Source organism: Thermobia domestica, chromosome 12, assembly GCF_964235325.1.
Source record: "Thermobia domestica chromosome 12, izTheDome1.hap1.1, whole genome shotgun sequence".
Classification (NCBI taxonomy): Eukaryota; Metazoa; Arthropoda; class Insecta; order Zygentoma; family Lepismatidae; genus Thermobia; species Thermobia domestica.
The window spans coordinates 54,395,117-54,417,180 of record NC_137465.1 but is presented as its reverse complement, the minus strand read 5'-3'; the positions used below and the strand labels follow the sequence as shown (position 1 = coordinate 54,417,180).

Here is a 22,064-nt window from a genome sequence, read left to right as displayed (position 1 = left end):
CGAAATTTTTTGTGCCCCTCTGGTCCACCCCTGGGTTGATGTAGGAATCTCAATTTAAAAAAAGAGACATTACGTACATAATACGTGTACAAAATTTCAATCTTGTATCTTGAAAACTAAGGTCGGCAGAAATTTTTGAAAGTCTGAAGGTGAACGGAATAATAAAAAAGACACTTCTAACACACTTATTTATTAAAAACTAAATACAGTGTAACGGTTTCGACAACTTAACGTTGTCTTTATCAGACATCAGAGTTAGTGTCTGATGAAGACAACGTTAAGTTGTCGAAACCGTTACACTGTATTTAGTTTTTAATAAATAAGTGTATATACTCTGGTCAGAAGTCTATTTAGGGAGCTCCAGAATCGTGATGGATAGAGCTGAACGTGACCCTTTATATATGTATAATACACTTGCAAAATTTACTGCGTCAGTACTATTTGACCTAGAGTCATGGTCCAAACGCCATTTTCTTCAGTATAACGAACCATTTCCAACGGTGCCACTCACATGTCCGTATTGTACATCTAATCTGTATGCAAAGTTTCAGTCCTATATCTTGAAAATTAAAGTCGCGAAACATTTCTTAAATTTCCCTTAAGGAAAAACTCACTCCCCTCCGCCCCCACTTGGCGCCGCCAAGTTGACCATCCGGTTCTAAAACGCATCTGGGATGTTATTTGGTCTATCATTTACTTGATCAATAGAAGAACGCGGCTTAAGTACCTGTTATAGAACCTAAATAAGACTACACTACACCATGGTATCTAAAGATACCATAAGTCCTAAAAGGGTTAATGATTATTTATGAGGTATGAACAAAATCGCTTGAGCTTTTAAGAAAATTATTTGAAAAGAAATTTACCCCAAGGGTACACTACTCTTTCTGGATATTTTCATAAGAAGTGACTGATCTCATATTGTAAGGTTAAATTATACTCTTTAATCCACTTTCGTTAGATCGTCAGTTCCTTTAGCCGGGCAATCAATGCCTATTCAGAAAAAAGACTCATTTGATCCCCGACCGAAGTGAACCTAATATTCTATCGTCGCTAGCTTACTCGACGACTTTTTTTTAAAAGAAAATGTATCTAGGACTTACTCGATCCTCTACAGGTTAAAAATGAAATTTCTCTTCCAGCTTTAATTAGGCTGTTCCTATCTAAGGCTTCTTTAAATAAAAATCCCCAGCTATGCATTACTCAGATAGCTGGGTAAAAAAAAAATCCCATCGAATGTCCTCTCCTTTAAAGAGACAATCCATATCTAAATGCCCTCTCATTCAAGACACAATCGAAAAATTTTTAAAAATCTTCACATCCGACATCATTTAGTCGACTGGGTATTAAAAGAAAGAACAGCGCCTCTTCTTTCTGAAAGCGGTTCTAAAAGAAAATCTCTATCTGGTTCGTCGTACTGAGACCGCCATCACCTATAATTAAAAAAATAGCTAAAGTTTCTCCATGAAACTCCTTTCCAAGCACACTTATTCCGAGATAAGAGTTATCATTATTAGTGTGGCGGGCCGGCGGTATGCGTTTGCGTAGACCGGCACCCACACAAGAGAGTTTTGTAATTTACCAAAATACTTCTAATTAGTCAACCAACGTTTCTGCAAAACACCAACTATAACTCGAGCGGCAAAGTTATACTGGAAACAGGAACTCAGCTAACAAAACAGTCTGAAGAATCTTAGTATTACACGGTAGCGTTGGCCTGGGCCAAGACTTAACTTCTAGTGGAAACAATGGAATCGTTATCCTGATTAAGGTTTGATAACCAAACAATCCTTTGGGATATCTCTTGAAACAAAACTCGACAAATATGTTCCTTGCAATAAGCCTGCAGTTTATTGGCTCTAAGCAAATTACAAGAACCAGAGCCGGGGCGATAGTGTAAGTACTGTGTATATATATAAAAGAGTTTAACTTACGTGGCGGTGTTCCAAAGATAGTTCTCACTTATAAAAATAAACTCACTAAATAACTTCACTGATTAAAAAGAGCTTAACTGTTGCACTGTTCACAAATAAAACAAAGCTGCACTAGACTGGGAGGGCACGAATCAGTCCTAGTGGGTAGGTAGGTAAGGGGTATACTATTTGATCTACCGGTCTGCAGAACAGACATCAAATAGGGTAGGCTACCAGAGGTTAGGAACAGGTTACCGTTTGATCTACCGGTCTGCGAACAGACATCAAACAGGGTAGGTGTAAAGGTTACCGTTTGATCTACCGGTCTGCTAAGCAGACATCAAACAAAGTTGGTTACCAGAAGGAATTAAGGTTACCGTTTGATCTACCGGTCTGCGAACAGACATCAAACAGGGTGTAACTATTTGATTACCCGTGTGTTTAGCCAGCTAAGCAATAAACTTAGAGTCTGTCAAAACACACATCAAATAGGGGTGCGACAGAACTTTAGCCGTCAACTTCCTAAGCTTGCCAGCAGTTTCTGGAGCGAGTCCGGGCTGTAGCGAAACTTGCGGAAGTAGATTGCCAAGTTCGGAAGGAGGTAACTTTAGCCGTCAGTTTCCTAAGCAGACCAGCAATTATGGGAGAACCCTGGCTGAACCGTCTTGCTTTCAGGAACAGATTGCCAAGTTACCGTGAGGATTAGGTAGGGTAGTACTTTGACCGTCAGTTTCCTAAGCGGGCCAGCAATTATGGGAGAACCCTGGCTGAGCCATCGAGCTTTCAGAAACAGATTGCCAAGTACTGGGTAAACCAAGAGAGTGAGGTAGGTAACCGAGAGAGTGAGTAGGCAGGCCTCCGTGGAGGCAGAGAGGTTGGAAGGCAGAGGGTTGGACAACTAGAGACTTCTTCGTGATAAGTTCCTGAACTGAGACGTACCTAACGAATTGCGTACTCCTCGTAGGCCGCACGTCTCTGAGGGGTTCAGGAGAGGGACGTTGTCCGATGAGAGAGCCCAAAACATGCGTTTTTAAGGGCCTCGATCGGGGGTGCAATCGGCACCAATTTACGGTCTGTGTGCAAAATAGTAACGTGTGCAAACGTTGCACCAAGACCGTGAGGTCAGAGGTTGAGCATGCGTGGAGATCTAAAAAGTACCTAGGGCGGAGCCCGAGGGGGACCAGTATCCTGAAAAGAAAGATTATTGGCTTTGCACACGGTTTCGGGTGCATAGGAACTCGGAAGAGTTCCACTCTGAGGGGCGGAGATACTAGCTATTGGAACAAGCCATGCCATTAACATCTAGATTGGCTAGAACAAGGTGCCTTGGGCGGAGCCAGGCAAAAGATAAGATTTTGTGTGTGCGCATGCGTGTGCGTGTGATGTGTAGTCCTTGGGTTTAGGTGTGTGAGCCCCTTTCTCTGGCAGAATGATTTTACATCTAGATTTACAGAGAATTGTACAAACAGTATCTTAAACTATAAAACATATACTAAACAAAAGATTTCAAGTAAAAAACTTGAAAGGTTTTATGCATTATGAACTCAAGACCCTTCGACAGTTTATCTACTTGTTTTCTACCAAAGACATACATATATATTTAATGTTTCGAAGAACGAAAAAGAATCTTCTTTTAGAAGCAGAAAATGACATTTAAAAGATACACAAAACTATATGGGTTTTCTTAACAGTATTCTACCACTAATAATAATAATAATCTAACTCGTTAAAAGACTACATAAATATAGAAAAAGAACCAGGCTTCTCTATAGAACCAAAAGGGGAGAATGTTTATCTTAACTGCTCTTGACCTACAGGTCAGAAAGGGGGAACTCGAGTGCGAAACTTGAAGGCAGACAGGATGTCTGGCTTCCAGCTAGGAAAAATAACAGCAAAACTTCCCAACAGAATTCGGAGTTTAAAAGAAGTGAATGAGACGCGAATTCTGTTGCAATAAAATGCAAAGAAAAGAAAAAAAGAAAAAAAATGGGGGGACAGATATTGAATGATATTTGCGGACGCTACAGTCCTTCCTGCTAGGGAAAGAAGAAGTTTTAACTGTAAGGCAAAAAAAATTTTCGTACTGGCTACAATCAAAATTTAAAAAAGAAATTTCCAAAATTAAATTTTAACGATATTTCATAGACCTAGTAACTCTCTGATTGAGATGAGGTGAATCATCATCTTGTGATTCCTCGTTAAAAGTTATTTCACCAGAAGCAGCTCGATAAGTAGCATTAAGAGCTGGACTATTTGATTGTACACCTGCAATGATTGTTGGCTTAAAACATATGGTTCTGATACAGTCTGAATTACACCATTTATTCCTATGTCTACAACAATTAAACTTAAAGCTACAATACACACAAAGAACTATCAGAATAGTAAACATGATTATATAAGTCAAAATAGAATAAGAAAATACATGATTACTTTGTCTTATCTGCCATTCTTGTTCATTAATTAATTTTTCAACATCCTCAACACGATGGCTGGCATATTGTAAATCTGTAACTTTTTGTATAATATGATTTAACGGCAAAGTAAATTCCATATTCTTAATATTGATCTTTAAGTTTGAGAATATACAACAATCAATGCTATCATTTAGTAGTGGAAGCAAATCTTTACTTGTACTGTTACTTACATATATTTCCTGAGAACTGATTAAGGAATTTGGACCATAAGCTTTACAGTTTTTATCTAAAGTTAATTTTCCAGTTTTATGAATCAAAACAGTTTTCGACACATCATTTCCACAAACTATTGTTAATTTTTCTGGGAATGGCGACGCAAATAGCCATTCATTATTATCTAATGAAATCCATAAAATATTTCTTAATTCTACTATACGTTTGTTACAATATGCTGGAATTGATTTAACAAAATCAATAAGTTTTACTTCACAGTCTTCATTACTATGTGTAGGTTTTAGCGGAAATGTTTGCAAACCCTTAAAAATGAAGTTAATTCCTTACAAGTATTAAACATATGTTCATCAATCTTACCATAATATTGCTTTGATACTTCAATAATCAAATACGGATTTTGAGGCTGTATAAAGAAATACTTATTGTCTTTAAGCACAGTTGGAAATGGAATTAATTTATACATATTAAATCTTAAACCATCAGTCAAAGGTAAACTGATAACATAACCAAGAATTTTCTGATTGATAAAAACATCTAGATCCACAATTTTTAATAATGCATAACCTATTGAAGAGCCAGGTGGAATGGGTAATGACATGCCTTGTGGAATCACAGAGGCACTTAATTTAAAATGTTCTAATATCTCTTTAGGAGTAATTACATGAGGAGATAAAATACCAGATTGAGCATTTAGAATGGACTGTAACAAAATTTCAAATGCGACATCTAATTCTTCTAACATAAGTGAAATAGAATGCAGATAATTATCCCATTCGACCTTCACTTCAAGTTCGTTTATCGAATGCATAAATGTTTGACTACGAGTATTAATTTCACTTTTAACATCTTCCAAACCTTTTTGTAAAATTTGTTCATTATGTTCAATAGACAACACAGTATTATTAATAGTTTTCAAAGTGGCTTTTACAATAGTCATTGATTCTTTAGTTAATTTCAAAAAGTTTGACTGTTCATTTTCTAATTTACTAATCTGTTCTGTATAGTAAGTAGCATCTTGAGAATCTAAAGTACCAAACAAAATTTTCGATATTTCACCAACAAACTTAAATATTCCTCTTTTGGTTTTCACCTTGGTTTTGACAATTTGATTTATGACTGAATTAGTTTGCTCAACCTTGTGTAGTTTTCGGATAAGTACGTCTAATCGAGGTTCTCGACGAGAACGATCGGAATAGATAACTCTTGATTTGTATAGTTCGTTTGCTGTTCCCAAGTAGGTGGAGACACGGTGAAGAGTTTGTTCATAATCGGACTGATTAACAAAGGTCACAAGCTTCCATTGTCTGTTATATAAAACTGCTTCTCCTAAGAAGTCATAATATATACCAACAGTGTTTGTTATTGTCTGAATTTGAGAGCTAGTGACATTTTGTGTGTGGATAATCGGAAGAATTATCGCCAAGCAAGCAAGCAACGAGAGAGGATGTCTCATGATGGCTGCGGACAAAAACGGAAACCACATTACCTACTAATAAAGTCTACTAATATTATCTATTAATAATATAACTTTAACCTATTAGCATGAACTATAAATGTTTTTCTTGGATTAGCAATAGTACAATTAACACCTTTAACTTTAACTACTTTGATGGACCGATCCACTTTGAACCCAATTTCTTGGATCGTCCTCTTCTAACAGATTCATCTTTAAGTAACACTTGATCTCCTACTTTAAACAATTGTTCTTTATGAGAGGCGGTCTTATCATATTGTTCTTTGTTTTTAACCTTAGCTTGTTTCAGTTTTGATCTAGCTAACTCGTAACTGTTCTGAAGCTTCTGCTTAAGGGTTTTGATGTAATCATCATACGCGTAATTAATGTCGGTAGTTTGTTTCTTTAATATACCAGGGATGTTAGCCATCCGGCCAAACATCAACTCGTGTGGAGTATAGTTAGTTAGTTGTGGAGTTGTATTGTAAGCAAAAGCAGCGTATGACAACCAGACGTCCCAGTCCAGTTGGTTTTCAGACACATAATGCCTCAGATACTCAGCAAGAGATCTATGAACTCTTTCAACGAAGTTAGTTTGAGGGTGGAATGCACTAGCATGTAGTTTCTTAATCTGGAACATGCGACACATTTTCTTAAAGGTATCGCTCATAAAATTAGTACCTTGATCGGTTAAAATGGTTTGAGGTATACCGAAAACACAAACAAATTTCGTCACAAATGCTTCAGCTACGGTTTCTGCATCTTGTTGCTGTAGGGGAATGGTCACTAAATATTTCGATAATTCATCTTGGTATGTTAAGATGTATTTGTTTCCGAGAGAACTCTCAGGAAACGGTCCTACAAGATCTAAAGCGCATTTCTCAAATACTACATCAGGAGTAGTGGTCAAAACCATGGGAAGTTTGACATTAGGTTGGGTGAGTTTGTTCTTTTGACACGACTCACATTTCTTTATGTACTCTTCGACATCGGTGTTTAGTCTTTTCCAAGATTTCGGATCGATATTGTTCAATTGTAAGTACACTTTGATTTTAGCTATAGTTCGATGAATACCTTGGTGTCCACCGGCATGAAGGTTGGGAAACTCTTTCAGAATCCTACTCTTTGTTTCTTCGTCAAGGGTAGAAGGTTGACCTTCTGGATCGAGGTCTAAATATGCAATGCGACTCAATGCATCAGCATTGGTATTACGAACACCTGCTTTATAAACAATCTTATAATTATATTCTTCTAGCTTAATTCTCCATCTTAAAAGTCTACTACTAGGATCTTTTACACTAAACACCCAAAGCAAAGGTTTATGATCAGTCACAAAGGTTGTTTCCTTTCCAAAGATGTATGGGCGGAATAGTTTGGCAGCCCAAACTATCGCAAGTAATTCACGTTCGGTTGTGGAGTAATTTCTTTCAGCATTATTAAGTGTACGACTAGCGTAAGCGATTGGTTTGTCTTGGCCAATTTGGCCCTGAGACAAGATAGCTCCAATTGCGACTTCTGAGGCGTCACAGGTAATCATAAAGGGACGGCTCATGTCAGGATATTGAAGGAGAGGTGGTGATGTCAATTTTTCCTTCAAAGCTTGGAACGCTAGTTCTTGTTTAGTTTCCCACTTGAATGGAACATCTTTCTTTAACAAAAGAGTGAGAGGTTTGGCTATATTGCTATAGCCTTCAATAAATCTACGGTAGTAAGAACTTAATCCTAAAAATCCACGCAATTGCTTGACATTTTTCGGATGCGAAAAATGTAACACTTTCTCAATTAAGCGAGGGTCTGGCTTCAGACCTTGATCTGTTATTTGATGTCCTAAATATGTCACTTCCTTTCTAAGAAATTCACACTTATCAGGCTGAAGTTTGAGGTTGTAGGTTCGAAACCTATCAAATACAAGTTTCAATCTTGACATATGTTCCTTTAAGTCTCTACTATAGATACAACAATCGTCTAAATACGAAAAACACTTTAATCCTTGCAATCCGGATAGAACAATATTCATCATTCTCTGAAATGTTGCGGGGGCACCGCATAATACAAACCTCATGCGATTATACTCGTAATGACCATATGGTGTACTGAAGGCGGTATTACTACGGTCTTCAGGTTTAATTCTAATCTGTTGGTACGAACTGGCTAAATCCAAGGTCGTAAAGTACTTCGACTGCCCTAACTGATCTAGTATTTCTGTAATATTCGGTAAAGGAAAGCTATCTCCAATAGTAATCTGATTAAGCCTACGAAAATCTAAACATATACGAATCTTAGGTTTGCCTGATGCATCCATCTTTTTCGGCACTATTAATATCGGAAAATTCCAAGGACTCTTGCTTGGGGAAATTATACCTTCATCTAACATCTTATCGATTTGATTTTGTACTTCTGCCTTATGTACCTCGGAAATACGGTACGGTTTCTGAGTCACGACTGTACCTCGTTTGTCGGGATGAATGGGGATGCTATGTTCAATCACATCAGTATAGGAGAGTTTGTCTCCCTCTAAATAAAATAAATCATGATATTCTTCACAATGCGACAGTATTAACGCTTTCTCTTCTGGATTCAAATGGTCTAATCGCAAGTTCTGCCTAAGTAATTCTAAACGCGATTTTAACCCTTTAGTTTGACTTGCATTGTCAGATTTGCTCAATGCATAAACACTATGAGATTTTGTCATATCAAGAAGTGGTTCAAAATCTAACGAGATTGGAGGAATTTGTACGTCTACCTCATTTTCAGTCAAATTCAAAATGCTAGTAACACATTTGTTATGGGATGCTTTAACTATAGCGTCTGGCAGGAATACACCGTCTGCCAAAGTACGTTTGGACAAAAATCCTATCCCATTATTTTCAGTCTTAACTTCAATTAGCTTTCCAGTACGTGCTGGGGTCTTTACCTTAGTTCCTACATCAATTTTCAATTCAGCTTGTCCGTCATACGAAATTACACAATGATGTTCAAGAAGAAAATCTCTGCCTATTATACCGGCTACATTAGGAGGTAATATATCACTACGCATTACATGAAAAGTATGAGTCACTCTATTCTTGCCTATTTCTAATCTAAGATCTAATGTATCTAAACTATGGGCATGAAAATTATTGAATCCATGCACTGGAGTTTCGTCACATCTATGTATCTTTCTCAACATTGACTCACGTAAATGGCTATACTTAATAAGCGATAGATCTGAGCCTGAATCTAATAACATTTCGTAATTCTTATTTAAATCCATCATTCGCACTTTAATTTTACCCTTTTCATCGATTATACTCTTAGTGGAACATTCGCATAATTGGGCGTTACGTCCAATTGTATCAGACTTAACAGAATTTCGATCAGGTTTCTGAGGTGGGGACACCTTCGTACAATTATTACTCGTTTGTTCAGTGGAACAAAGGAAAATCTTCTTAACATTATCATTCTGATTTCTATTACTATCAACACGTTTCTCTAATTTAACTTTTGAGGAGTTGTGTTTCGATAAACAACATAAAGACTTATTCTTGCTACAAGATTTTGGCTTGGTGCTGTGGTCAGCACGGCATTTCTCTTTCAATTCACAATCATGCGTGTCAACGACGGGATGACGACGCGGTGAAACATTATTCGGTTTTGGTCGCGGAGAAAGTTTGTGCGGTGTACGGCGCTGGGGACACACATACACTGGGCGACGCGGCGAAGGACTATGCGCTGGGCGTTGCTGAGTGCGACGCGGAGAATGAGCACACGCTGTGCGATGACACTGAGAACGGCGCGGAGAAGGATCTCGCGCAGGGCGACGATGAGAAGAACGCGGGGAGCGACTTCGCGTTCGGCGATGCGGAGAACTACGGTTCTGCTCGGTACAAACGTGAATACGTTTGTTAGCACAAGTATGGTTACTTTTCTTACAACAACGTAAAACACAACAAGAATTGGAATCCTCAATTTTGTCACTATTTTCACTACAATGTTTATCATGCGGTTCTTCATGCGACTCTACTGAATGATCGCAATCTTCTAAACAATGAACCTTTTTCTTAAAATTTCTCCTATCCTTACGGAAATGAGAAGAGTTATGAGAATCTCTAGATTTACTTTCAGAATGCTTTTTCTGGGAAAATTTCCTATTTCCTTTCTTCTCTGACTTATGGTTATGATTTGAAGAATTTGCCCTATCTTCATTCTTAGAATCTAATGGCTTTCGTCTCTGAGACAATATGTGCGATTCTTCAACTAGAGCGAAATCTACTAATTGAGCGAAACTATCATCTTCTGTACTTTTACCACGAATTACTGTTTGAATGCGGGGATCGCTAATTCCCTGGACAAAAGATGCTTTTGTCAAATGATCAATAAGTAAATGAGCACCAGCTCTTTCAGTTTCACTACATATTTTCGAAGCAGCAGCTTTCAGATCAGCTCGAATTGTATCTAACTTGCTAGCCCATGAGCTAATACCCTCATTTTTGCCTTGCCTGGCAGAAAGCAATAAACAAGCATAATAATCAATAGATCTATGTGTAGCATAATTCTCTTCTAAAATTGTCTTAACTGCTTCCCAAGTATCTACGTTCAATCTAACTAAAATACGATTTCTAGGTTCTCCTAAAATTTTCGACTTAATAAATTTCAATAATACAGGCTTATCACGGGGGTTAACTAACCCTTGAGCAATTTCACAACTATCAATAAATTGCCTTAACTTAGAACGATCTCCTGTAAATGGTTCTGCAATAACTTGAATTGCCTGAGAAAGTTTAACATATTGTGGCTGTACGTTACTTCCGTCAGCTTCTGCCATGATTAAAAATTCAAATTAGGTTTCTACGTGGAAACAACAAATTAAATAAGTGAATGAACCTCTTAGATTTGCGAAAACTCGAAGGTTTGAGCAATAATGGTTTCTGAGAGGAATTTCTCACTTAACCTACCTAAATCTAAATTCACGATGAGTTTATTCACCTGTGAGTTTAATCACGAGGGATTTATTCACCTATTCGGGCTTTAAAATGCCTAATTTCAACACTAAAATGCACTGCACTTATTTAAACACTAATGAACTGAAGTCACTAATGTGCGTTTGGCGTCACGATACAGTGAGCAGGATGGTTTGCTGATTGATGGCCAGTCAAACAACAAAAGCGTCCTTTTCCCTTTTTCGCTTCCGCCAAGGAGGATGGAATGAAAGGAAAAACTTTCAGCACACAATAAATATCACACATGCAAAATGCACATGCAAAAAACACAGTTCACTTAAATAACTTAAACTGGTATCAAAGTTTACTATGTCACGATTATTCCTGATATCCTAAGGCTGTGCAAAAAGTTCACGATATCCTAGGTTGTTCAAGATATCCCACAAAGCTGACACCAAATTATGTGGCGGGCCGGATGTATGCGTTTGCGTAGACCGGCACCCACACAAGAGAGTTTTGTAATTTACCAAAATACTTCTAATTAGTCAACCAAAGTTTCTGCAAAACACCAACTATAACTCGAGCGACAAAGTTATACTGGAAACAGGAACTCAGCTAACAAAACAGTCTGAAGAATCTTAGTATTACACGGTAGCGTTGGCCTGGGCCAAGACTTAACTTCTAGTGGAAACAATGGAATCGTTATCCTGATTAAGGTTTGATAACCAAACAATCCTTTGGGATATCTCTTGAAACAAAACTCGACAAATATGTTCCTTGCAATAAGCCTGCAGTTTATTGGCTCTAAGCAAATTACAAGAACCAGAGCCGGGGCGATAGTGTAAGTACTGTGTATATATATAAAAGAGTTTAACTTACGTGGCGGTGTTCCAAAGATAGTTCTCACTTATAAAAATAAACTCACTAAATAACTTCACTGATTAAAAAGAGCTTAACTGTTGCACTGTTCACAAATAAAACAAAGCTGCACTAGACTGGGAGGGCACGAATCAGTCCTAGTGGGTAGGTAGGTAAGGGGTATACTATTTGATCTACCGGTCTGCAGAACAGACATCAAATAGGGTAGGCTACCAGAGGTTAGGAACAGGTTACCGTTTGATCTACCGGTCTGCGAACAGACATCAAACAGGGTAGGTGTAAAGGTTACCGTTTGATCTACCGGTCTGCTAAGCAGACATCAAACAAAGTTGGTTACCAGAAGGAATTAAGGTTACCGTTTGATCTACCGGTCTGCGAACAGACATCAAACAGGGTGTAACTATTTGATTACCCGTGTGTTTAGCCAGCTAAGCAATAAACTTAGAGTCTGTCAAAACACACATCAAATAGGGGTGCGACAGAACTTTAGCCGTCAACTTCCTAAGCTTGCCAGCAGTTTCTGGAGCGAGTCCGGGCTGTAGCGAAACTTGCGGAAGTAGATTGCCAAGTTCGGAAGGAGGTAACTTTAGCCGTCAGTTTCCTAAGCAGACCAGCAATTATGGGAGAACCCTGGCTGAACCGTCTTGCTTTCAGGAACAGATTGCCAAGTTACCGTGAGGATTAGGTAGGGTAGTACTTTGACCGTCAGTTTCCTAAGCGGACCAGCAATTATGGGAGAACCCTGGCTGAGCCATCGAGCTTTCAGAAACAGATTGCCAAGTACTGGGTAAACCAAGAGAGTGAGGTAGGTAACCGAGAGAGTGAGTAGGCAGGCCTCCGTGGAGGCAGAGAGGTTGGAAGGCAGAGGGTTGGACAACTAGAGACTTCTTCGTGATAAGTTCCTGAACTGAGACGTACCTAACGAATTGCGTACTCCTCGTAGGCCGCACGTCTCTTAGGGGTTCAGGAGAGGGACGTTGTCCGATGAGAGAGCCCAAAACACGCGTTTTTAAGGGCCTCGATCGGGGGTGCAATCGGCACCAATTTACGGTCTGTGTGCAAAATAGTAACGTGTGCAAACGTTGCACCAAGACCGTGAGGTCAGAGGTTGAGCATGCGTGGAGATCTAAAAAGTACCTAGGGCGGAGCCCGAGGGGGACCAGTATCCTGAAAAGAAAGATTATTGGCTTTGCACACGGTTTCGGGTGCATAGGAACTCGGAAGAGTTCCACTCTGAGGGGCGGAGATACTAGCTATTGGAACAAGCCATGCCATTAACATCTAGATTGGCTAGAACAAGGTGCCTTGGGCGGAGCCAGGCAAAAGATAAGATTTTGTGTGTGCGCATGCGTGTGCGTGTGATGTGTAGTCCTTGGGTTTAGGTGTGTGAGCCCCTTTCTCTGGCAGAATGATTTTACATCTAGATTTACAGAGAATTGTACAAACAGTATCTTAAACTATAAAACATATACTAAACATAAAAGATTTCAAGTAAAAAACTTGAAAGGTTTTATACATTATGAACTCAAGACCCTTCGACAGTTTATCTACTTGTTTTCTACCAAAGACATACATATATATTTAATGTTTCGAAGAACGAAAAAGAATCTTCTTTTAGAAGCAGAAAATGACATTTAAAAGATACACAAAACTATATGGGTTTTCTTAACAGTATTCTACCACTAATAATAATAATAATCTAACTCGTTAAAAGACTACATAAATATAGAAAAAGAACCAGGCTTCTGTATAGAACCAAAAGGGGAGAATGTTTATCTTAACTGCTCTTGACCTACAGGTCAGAAAGGGGGAACTCGAGTGCAAAGCTTGAAGGCAGACAGGATGTCTGGCTTCCAGCTAGGAAAAATAACAGCAAAACTTCGCAACAGAATTCGGAGTTTAAAAGAAGTGAATGAGACGCGAATTCTGTTGCAATAAAATGCAAAGAAAAGAAAAAAAGAAAAAATGGGGGGGGGGCAGATATTGAATGATATTTGCGGACGCTACATTAGATTAAAAGAAAGAGTCTGTTTCACTCAAGAGAGCTGCCCAAAAAAGTTAGCACAACAATTAATAATACCTATTCAAATAAAAAAAAGTAGTCTCCTTTACAGTGGGAATCTACAACAAATCCTTTATATTTTGTCTTAACTAAAAATTTCTTAATTTTGTAAGAGTAAAAAATGATAGGATATGTCTCAGAGCCGGGAACTCGTTGTATAATTCCGAATAACAGGTAAAAAAATAAAAATAAAATAATAATAGTAAAAAAAAGATTCCTGCGTTCGTTCATTATAGGAGGCGCAGAAGGGTAAGGATTTTTTGGAGATGTGTAAAAAGCTGTGGTGAAGAAGAGTGTGATTCTCCCCCACAAACGTGGACCGGATTTATACGCTTGGCCTCCCAACTCACCAAGCAACCACATGTTCCATAGATTAAAAAAAAAAGTCCCATACCACTTTAGACTAAAAATTTTGAGTACTTTCTCTAAGGAGAAAAGCAAGCAAATCACAAAATACTATGTGCGAAAAAATACTAAAAAACAATAAGAATTAAAATTTCAGGACATTTAATAAAACCTCTGCTTTCATCACTTATGCAAATATACAAAAAAAACTGTACATGTATTGGCCAGACGAAGCTTATCCAAGTCTAAACATTGAGCTCCTATCCTAGGTAGACAGAGCAAAGAACAGAAACAAACGAAGAAGGTGGGAAGAAAACCGTTCCAAAGGAGAACCGTCGAGTTCAGAAATTAGACTGAGACGTTCCCCTTAGTCTCGTGCAGCAAATTGACAAATTAGGGGACAAGAAGAAAAAAGAGGAAAAGGAAGTAGAATGGAGGAATCTGAAGTAAAAAGGCAAACGACGGAGCAAGCGCTTGTTATAGAAGAAGAGGATGACTCTTTATTCATATAAACAGGGAGCATCGCAACACCACCCACCCCTGAAAGGGACATAGACTGGGAAGAACTAATTCTAAACTAAATGCGAAGTGATCATTTCAAAGTGGATTGAAATGTTTGTGTGTGTGGAATGTGTACAGTGATACAGATTATATAAAAACTTACTTTTTTTAATCTCACAGGACAAATAAAAACTTTGACTTAATGAAATTTTAAAAGAACATATAGAAGGTATAAGTTATTTCTTTTTTAGATTTTTAGGAATGATTATTATGTGTTGATTAAAAGAAACGCATTCAATTTTTTAAATTTTTTTTTATATTTGCATAAGTGATGAAAGCAGAGGTTTTATTAAATGTCCTGAAATTTTAATTCTTATTCCGTTTTAGTATTTTTTCGCACATAGTATTTTGTGATTTGCTTGCTTTTCTCCTTATAAAAAGTACCCAAAATTTTTAAAGTCTAAAGTGGTATGGGACTTTTTTTTTTTTTTTTTTTAATTCTATGGAACATGTAGTTGCTTGGTGAGTTGGGAGGCCAAGCGTATAAATCCGGTCCACGTTTGTGGGGGAGAATCAGGTATCTCCTCTGAACGTACGAGTCCGTCTAACCGGAGAAGATCCTGGAGAACCTATTAATGCACGTTCTTCTGAGGAAGAGTAATTGGTCGAGGTTGGAATAAACGGTTGTTTCTGTGAAGCCCATTGGATAGAATCATGTCCAGTTGGGCGTCGTCGTTTTGGAGGAAGAACGTGGCGATGTTCATCGTGGAGTTCTATTTCTTTATGAGAGGTAGGTCGTTGGGGTGTGGGAGAATAGTGGTAAGAAAAGGTGTTCACTTTCTTGGAAGAGGAAGGAATTGGGTGGCGCTCGGGCGTGAGCTGCTGAGGTAGTGCAAGGAGTGGGGAGTAGAAATTAGAGGTAGGTACAGCCGAGGAAAGGTTAGGAGATGAGCGCTGCAGAGGAGGCTGTGCTCCTTATTTTTGTGCTTCGTTATAAGATAATTTTTCCAATACCATGAGTTGATTAATTCGCTCATGTCGTTTCCGGGCCGGGCAGGTGCGTTCAGTGGCTGCGTGAGGTCCGTGACAATTGATGCAGCAAAGTGGCTTGATGCAAGTGTTAGTATCATGTGAATCTCCACATTTAGCGCATATTGTTTGTTTGGAGCGGCACCCAACTTTTCGGTGTCCCAGACGGAACCCCCCCCCCCCAGCACTGTTTGAGGGGATATACGTTGCTACTCGGAATTTCGCATAGTAGAGCGAGCATTCCTCTGGCAGATTTTGCGAGGCAAAAGTAAGTACCACTGTGGTGGTGGGGACGAACTCATTATTGTGCCGGCGATGAATGCGGCGGATATGCGTTAATTCTGCCCTACTTTTTATATTTGTTTTGAGTTCGGCATCCGTTATGTCAGTGTCCACCTCTGTGATCACGCCAACGGAATGGGTGGCGCAGGTTGGTATGTATGCTTTCCATCCGTTTTCTCGTAGAATCGGGTTAGTCAGAAAGTCATTAGCTTGCTGTCCGGTATAAAAAAGCACTTTAATAAGATTTCGTCCCGTAGGTTGAAAAGATTTTATTCCTGGAACCTTATTGTGAAATAGTAGTCTACCAAGACTTAAGGGGTGTTTGCGCCCAATATTTGGAGTGGTATTAGAAGAAGGATCAGATGTCACGTCCACTACGAAATCAGGAAAGTGATGGTTTTGGTAAAGATTAACCGGTGGTATAGTTTCAACGGTGACCTCTGACGCTATAGGGATTGAAGAATCAGCAAATGTAGTGTCTGTGGGAGGGTCCGTGACCATGGAATGTGCAGGAGGAGGGTCTCCTCCCGATTGTTCAGCCATGATTAACACTTCCCTATATCATATAATGCGTAATATGAATTATATGAATCACTGTCACAAGTAGAACAAATAAAGGAAACACGTCAATTAATAACACTCAGCACTTCACTCGCGATTATGTAATCATTCGACTACACAGTATCACGCGCGAAACCGAACTCTGACTCTTATTCTCTGTGTCTGGTAGAAGCGACATTTCGGGCACACCCGCTCATCATGTCAAATATCGACGACGCCATCTTGGAAACATCAATGCAGAAGATTCCACTAGATGGCCGTCAAGTTCTAGTGCCACTTAATTGTTTGTTTAAGGACAGTTCTTCACCTTTTGACACTAGAAAACTAAATCTCAACAGAAAGAAATTAAATTACATGCATTCAAAGTAGAGTCATCTGTAGGTGACACCGAGAACTGCCGGGTTGGTTAAACATTTATTTATGAAACATGAACAAAATATCGTAAGGTGTTAAGAAAATAGTCCGGCAAAAGCTCATTCCAAAAATAAACGTACTTGGTGAATTTTTCCAGAACAAATGAGTCACTCCATATTTCTAGTTATTAATGAAATATTTATTTGTGAAACAACAAAATTACCTAAGTTGCTTTTGAGAATATCATCCGGAATCCCAGTAAGAGTTTCTCTTTCCCCAAAGAGTTTTTTCATTACTTGGTCTGGATTTTTCCCATGGAAATTAATTATACCACAACAGAAAAATGAAATTAAATTTTTGAGTTTTACGTCCCACGGTTATGCCGGCTAGGCTAAAGGAGACAGTGATGATGAGGAATGAATGAAATGGTGGAATGAAGAAAGTGGGAGGAAACGGGAGAACCCCGAGAAAACCCATGCACATAGTGTTTGTCCATCACAAAGTTCACTTGGCGGGATCAGGGTTTGAACGCAGAACTCCATGCACCAGAGGTGAACACACTACCACTGAGCCACCGCGGGCCCATACTACAATATAGTGTTAATAACATCGTTACAAACGTTTTCTTGAAAATATTTTTTAATTTCTCTAATACACTATCCTTATTTTTGATAATAGATTTTTTTAAGAGAGAGAATCTTATAGATAGAAATTTTAAGTTTAAAATTTGGTGTCGATACGTTGAACATTATGGCCTTTAGACAAGCGAACATCTTCACATCGGGACGGATGGAAGAAACGAACAGAAGGACAGACATTCAAAAATATTTTTCCAACATGTACGGGCCATGAAACGAGTAAATCTATTGAAATCTCGAATTCTGTTTTTCCCTCATGATCACTATACTTTATTCTCTTCTATAGTTGTTCGAAAGTAAACGTTATACATATAGTTTCCATAGTAGGGTAACAAAAAAAAAAAAGTCCGATATTTTTCGTTTCTCCTTCATATTCGGGGGTGAGGAGGGGTTGGACCCTATGCCCCCAGGCTACGTTTCTGATTGTAAGACAAGTTGTACCAACTTTGGTTGAAATTCCTTCAGGTGTTCTAGAAAAATTTCAACGTACATATATATTATACAGGGTGTTAATGAATTATACCGACAAACTGTAAGAGGTGATTTCTCACATCGAAATAAGAGAAAAAGTTCATATGGAGCTATGGCGAAAAGTGCATAGTTTCAGAGCTAGGGCTGTCCAAAATCACGAAAAAGCTAAATTTCAACAAATCGTATTTCGAATTCCAGAAACTGTGGATGGTGGTCCTTATCAGCATAAAGGAAGCCATGCATACGCAATCTAAAAGTGCATATTTTATTAACTTTCAATAAGTGTACAGCGTATTCCCTACGGTGTAATCTCAGATATGCTCTCAATAGAATTTACAGATATACCCTGATTTGAAGGAGGGCCGAAAGTAGGCGGGAGGTAAGCCTTGACAACAAGGAGCATCCAGTGCTTCGGAGTCGGAAATGTTAAGAACCGGCAGCTCCACTTGTATATATATATATATTCGGAATAACGTGATGCGATGTATTTCGTAATGGTATAATTCACGTTTTCTCCACTTATAAGCGTGAAAGAAAACATCTCAGCATGCGTTTCCCGAGTACGAGAGACCATGCAGTTGACGATCCTCAAAACTTCTGACATTGCGCCAAATGATTTCGTGTTCACTGTTATCAAGGCTTATCATTTTCCTACTTTGGACCAATTATAAAGTCAGAGCGTATCTCAAAATTCGGTTGATGACGTCTGGGAATTTTACCCTGCAGGGGATACTCTGTACACCAATTAAACATTAATATGCATTTTTGGATTGCGTATGCGTGACTTCCTTTACGCTGATAACGACCACCATTCACAGACTCTCGAATTCGAAATAGGACCTCTGGAAATTTGTTTTTTTTTTTTTCGTGATTTTTGACAGCCCTAGCTCTGAAACTATGCAATTTTCCATACATGTGCATATGAACTGTTTCTCCTATATTGATGTAAGGAATCACCTCTTACAGCTTGTCAGTATAGTTCATTAACACCCTGTATATATATATATATATATATATATATATATATATATATATATATATATATATATATATGTAAACAATTCTATACATATATATATATGTATACACTGAAACGCATATATAGTGCATTTTTATATACATGGTTTATACTTACACCCAATTCTAGGAACATATTTACTGTATATATATCTATCTATATCTATCTATCTATCTATCTATATATATATATATATATATATATATATATATATATATATATATATATATATATATATATATATATTATATACTTTGCTTATATTAGTGAATGCCATTCTTTCCAAGCGGTTTTGATTGCTTACAAAAATGTATGTTTTCTTATGAAACTGATTTTATACAAGAACGAGATTTTGCAACTAATAGAAGAGGACACATTAGATGAATATTATCGTTCAACTCGCTCCGGCACAACTACTTAAGGAAAGTAAAACAAAAAAAAAAAAAAAATGTGCTAAATTAAAATTAACAAGTTTGATGCAATAGAAAGTATGTTCCAAATAATTGTATAGAAGTAAGCACTTTCGTCAAGGGGCATGAATAACAAAATAAATAGTTTAATGCAATTGTTTGAAACTTGTTTCTTTAAAATGTATATTATTATTAAATAAAACTTGTACAATATATATATATATAAATGATAATATTAATACTGATACCAAATAACATATATCTATGAGATTTATAAATTTGTGTATTGAGTAAAAAGCTCTCTCTTCTAGCTTCTCCTCCATTTTCTTTTAAACTTATGTAGAAGGAATAAAGCTACAAATTTGTACTGTATATTTCTTGGAACCGTTTTAAAAATCAAAACACGTTAAAGTTCTGATTGTAATAGGTGGTAGAAAAATAACATGATAATTATGTTTTCTAATAGTTTTTACAGTTAAACAGTTCTTTTAATTCAGTTACTATAAAACGATAGAAATGAATTAATATATAAAACGTAATCATAAAACAACACATTAAGAAAGTGAAGGACTTTTTTTTTGTCATATGAAATATTTGTAATTTTTGTGTTCAAAAAATTTATGCGTAGCTTTTTAATTATTTCTTGCAATCCTTTTCTAGAATAGACTGTTTAGAGATGCAAGTTGAGAATTTTTGTCTTTTTCGTTTTTTTTTTTTTTTTTTTTTTTTTTTTTTAAAGAATTACGTTTCAGCTATTGTCTGCTATTTGTTTTAAGTGTACGAGATATACAGAATTCATCTGGTCTTAACTAGCCTTGTATGAAATTAGAATTTAACTTGTTTACTATGCTTGTGAAATATTTTCCTATACAGCCCTTTGTTTCTCGAGTTATGGACTATCAAGTTTGGGTTTTAAATTATTCTCCCTTTTTCAATTTAATTAATTACTATATAACATAAGAATTAAGGGAAAACTATGGTACAAATCTGCTAGATAACAATTTCAGGTTTAACGTTAAGTATAAGAGTACTTGTATATACCTGTATATGTAAAAAGATTTAGTAAAATCAGAAAAGGATTAACTTTATCTGCAATCAGGAAAATTGCTTGTTTAAAACATAATTATGTACATTGTAATAGTAGCGTACACAGAATTTCATCGAGAGGGTTTATGCTTTCATCGTCATGTTTTTATCATTTTTAAATTAAAAGACTCCAATATATTTCAATCAAAAAATTTTTTGTAGGCCTTTTATCCGGAAAATTACATATAGTGTAGTCGAACCCAAACTATCAGTTAACTCAGTATAATGTGCTTATTCCGTAGAAAATACGAAAACTTTATTTAGAGTCCGTTCAAAAATTTTGTGGGCCCTAATCCAAAACTAATTATTGGCCAAGATCGCGATCTTTTTATCCATTTTTGGTTTTTCTAAGTTTCTTGTTGTACATATATTTTAATATGGTAAATAGTATTTTATTTTTTCATAATACCGTTTTGAAAGGAGGGTTAAAACTCGAACCTGCCCCTCTTTACGTACGTCACTACATTGTAACTGTGTATTTAGTACAGACAGATTGTTTGGTATCGTGCAGAGTGCCTATATGAGTTGTTATATGACAAGCTTTATTGATCATATTACACTATAGCAAAGTAACACACATCAGGGTTGAAGTTCACAATTGATTTGATTTCAGTTTTTTTATTATTTTTTTTATATATACATAAGTATGTTGATCTAACCAGTTGCTTCTCTGTTCCTTAAGTTTCATTTTTTCTATCTGATGAAGTACTTAGCGAAAGTGCTTACTATAGTGTTTCTTTTGTCTTATTTAATTATTTTTTTTATTTTTTATTCTTTAATGAATTTATGTAGCATGTATAGACTTGATATTTATCTATTCTACATTCTAATGGTTGTTTTTAAGCGAATAACAAGATGTATATTTGTTATTTTGATTTTAGATTACTGATATTAATTCAGATTACAGTTTCTTGTATGATTGTGACATATTTTCTAAGAATGTTATTATGCCTGTATTAGCAGATTGGATCTATTTTGGCTTTGTTTCTTTGTATCAAATTAATTCCTGTATGTTAATAGATAAGTAAATCAATCACCACATTTTTGTAAATAAAAGTGAATTGTAATTGTATGAATACTGTGTAATTATTTGAGTTTTTTAAGTATCTTATTATTTGTGTAATTCCATTTGGCAAATTCGTTTTAGAATATTCAAACTCCTCTGTGCAACTGTGCAGGAGGATTTTCCCGTATAGTTGGAAGACTACTAAAGCAGGCATGTGGATACATATAATTACAAGAGCTCAAATTAGTTTATTAGCAAAAGCTTTCTTTATTGAAAAGAACATATCGTTCTTGTATTTACATTATCCATATTTTTTGTTTATTCTAGCTTTGGAACTACGTATAATGTAAATATAAATGAATTCTATTTCTTGTTATTACTAATCTATGTTACAGTTTCGGCTATACTAGGTGGTATCAAAAAGTTTTGCTGAGCAAAACAATATATTCATATGTAGTATTTTAATGTGAATATATTGTTTTGCTT

General features: G+C 36.8%; 1 long non-coding RNA gene across 1 annotated transcript; it reads left to right on the top strand.

The window, feature by feature from the left end:
* Nucleotides 1-277: 277 nt before the first annotated feature.
* LOC145666452 (uncharacterized) lies at nucleotides 278-20,198 on the top strand. The gene is made up of 2 exons (XR_014127749.1): nucleotides 278-2,285; nucleotides 12,045-20,198. It is a non-coding gene; the product is annotated as an uncharacterized LOC145666452 (long non-coding RNA).
* Nucleotides 20,199-22,064: the final 1,866 nt, after the last annotated feature.